Raw genomic sequence first — 3,224 nt, 5'->3', positions numbered from 1 at the left:
GTACTTTGTTTAAGTGTAACATGCTTTCTTTTTCGTTGGTTTGTGTTCTTTCTGAATCTTTGATTTAGACTTATTTTGAGGTTTGAGGCCAAGGGTAATTAGGAAGTTGTTTAGGTGCAGCCGAGAGTAGAGTAATATGGTGAGAGTTGGAGTTTATGAGTACATTGATTGTCAGTGGGACCCTCGTTCTGTGTTCAGTTCCGTATATCAGAGGTACTTGAATGAGCTCCGCACGTGACGTACAACCAATCATAAGGGACATGGATGCCAACTCTAATAATATGCGCGCGAGAACAAATTAGAATAAACATGCTAGCAGTACTATTTTTATCATACTTTTTATTAATCTATACATTTATTATTTGATATATAATTTTTATAGTCTTATTTTTTATTTAAATAATAGTATATTAAATTAATAAAGTTTAAATTTTAAATAATAAATACTGATAATAACAAAAAGAGTGATAAAAAAAATATTATTAGGATTTCTCAATCAAAAATACTTTAATGTGCACATTAGAATTAGAATATTAGTGTCATAATTTTATCTAACACTATTAATTAAGCTTAATTTTTCAAACATTGGGTAGTCTAGTCCATTAGTGAAGCACCATTTTAAAGACAAACGGTAAATTTATATACTTTTCAGTGATAAGATTGTCAAATTGATCTTTTAGTAAAAGTAAATAAAACAAACATACTTTCTTTGCATATTTTAATGCATGTCTTGTTTCTTTACATGTGAAAAACAAGTTTGTTAAAATTAAAGTGATAAATGACTCCTTTTTTTTTTTCGAAAGTAGTAAGAAATGATACATTTCATCTCAAAATTTGAAAATGGAAAACAATTCTATAAGACAATACCAAATTATGTTCAAAGAATTACATCGAAATGCAACTTTATTAACGGTTGAATTGATTGTTGACGTAAGTTTCTTCAGTCTCGGAGTAGCCAAAATTTTAAAGTAAAATCAATAAGCATGATAAAATAAGATCAAAATGAACAAAAGAATACAAGTTTTTTTTTAGTGATTCAGCTCAATCAAACCTATATCTATTATGATTAGGGGTGTTCATTAAATCTACCAATCCGTTCCATCTCATAATTTGACGAATTAGATTAAATTAAAAAATTTTAAATTGGTTATGGATTGAAATTTTTTCAATCTTCATTAACGGATTGGATTTGGGATTGAGCATTTTTCAATCTGCATAATCAGCCGATTTGGATTATATATATATATATATAATTTTTATATATTATTAACAATACATAAGAGATTTTTAATTGTATATGTATATTTAACTATACATGTTTTGTGCAGCGGAAAAAAGAGAAAGACCGAATGTTATATGGCAGATCCAAATATAACTATATAAGGCCCAAGCCCAAACTTTTAAATTTTTAGTCAAACAGAACATAACCCTAATCAATCATGCCGCCACACTCTCTTTTCATTCTGTTTTCCACTTTGTTAGTTCAGTGCATTCAACTTCGACTTTGCCATAAATTTTATGTTAGATTTTGTGCTGTAATGAATTGTTGAACTATTTAAATTTTATATTATGTTATGTTTGTGTTTAATTTTGTATTTAATTTTATGAGAATATCGAAAACATGATCAATTTGCGAATCTGTAAAATTCGGATTGAATTGGATTGGATTGGGAGTCACAGATTGGTAACGGATTGAGATTTTTTCAACCCGCATAAACAAATTAGATTGTGGATTGACCCTTAATTTGCGTAATTCGATCCATGAACACCCCAAATTATGATTGCTAAAATGTTATAATTTTTTTAGAATTAAACCTTCAATCTCGTCGATGTAATCTTTCTCAAATTAGAATTCCAAGAGGGGTATTAAAGAGAAGATTACAAATCCACATTTTCCATCCTCATATTTGGGAGTCACAGACAGTGTAATCGTGTTGATAGTTTTTGAGAATAAGAACACGTCAATTATAAAAAAATATTAGAGAGGAAATTTTTTTATGGGCCCGTTTAATTCGCTGATTCGAGTTTTTAATTTGAGTTGATATTTGAATTTATGTTATTGCTTTTTACTAGAGTAAAAAAGTTAAATGTGACTGTTTTTTAGAGCTTTTTACTATAACAAAACTCGAATCGGTCAAATGAACGGGGTCTACATGTGTTCAATCTATTAGTAAAGTATCGTTTTAAAATGGGTCGTAAATCAAATATTCTCATTTTAAATTTAAATATAAATATAGCTATTTTTGAGTTTTTTTATTAATAATAGCTTTTTTGAGTTGTAAAACTATCTTATTGCTCTTTTAGCAATAAATAAATTTTAATTTTATTTACATATTGTAATGCGCACTCAAAGAATTACATTGGCATGGAACTTTAGTAACTGTTAATATTGGTTATCATGAACTGACATTATCGTATAATTATAGTCATGTTACATTCTTGTCATACTCGTATTATATAAATTTACGCGACATAATGCCAAGGTTTTATAAAAATATATATATTCCAGTTAAATAATTAGACACATGTAAATATTCAATGTAACATCATATCCAATTGAGAGATATGTAGAAAAGATTTTTCTTAAAAAATTAAAATTAAAATTAAAAAACTAAAATTGGACAAAATTAGTTAGAATACAGAATTTTCAGCGAAACCGGGTGTTCGCTGTCCATTTGGTGATAATTCTTTCTTCCTATATTGGATGAACTCCCTATTGTGTATCTACAGTGCAACACAGTTCATACACGGTCTGGCCCACAAATGAGCTTCTCAGATCACATTTTGTCGCCAACCATTGATCGTACGGCACCACAGATATCAGTCATCAGACTATCTAACCAGCAACAAGGTTGAAACAAAAAAATAAAAAAAAAGCGGTTCATGTGCCACGTGGCTGAGTTTGATAAGTCGGAATGGAGTAAAGTATCAATTGTTGCGCAGGGGACAAATCCCGAGGCAGAGTCACGTGACCAGATCACATTTTGTCGCCAACCATTGATCGTACGGCACCACAGATATCAGTCATCAGACTATCTAACCAGCAACAAGGTTGAAACAAAAAAATAAAAAAAAAGCGGTTCATGTGCCACGTGGCTGAGTTTGATAAGTCGGAATGGAGTAAAGTATCAATTGTTGCGCAGGGGACAAATCCCGAGGCAGAGTCACGTGACCATGGCCCACGAGTCGCATGCACCTCCAGCTGTAGCGAAGCGGTTGATTCC

Source organism: Morus notabilis, unplaced genomic scaffold (assembly GCF_000414095.1).
Source record: "Morus notabilis unplaced genomic scaffold, ASM41409v2 Scaffold3171, whole genome shotgun sequence".
NCBI lineage: Eukaryota > Viridiplantae > Streptophyta > Magnoliopsida > Rosales > Moraceae > Morus > Morus notabilis.
This window is presented reverse-complemented; position numbering follows the sequence as displayed.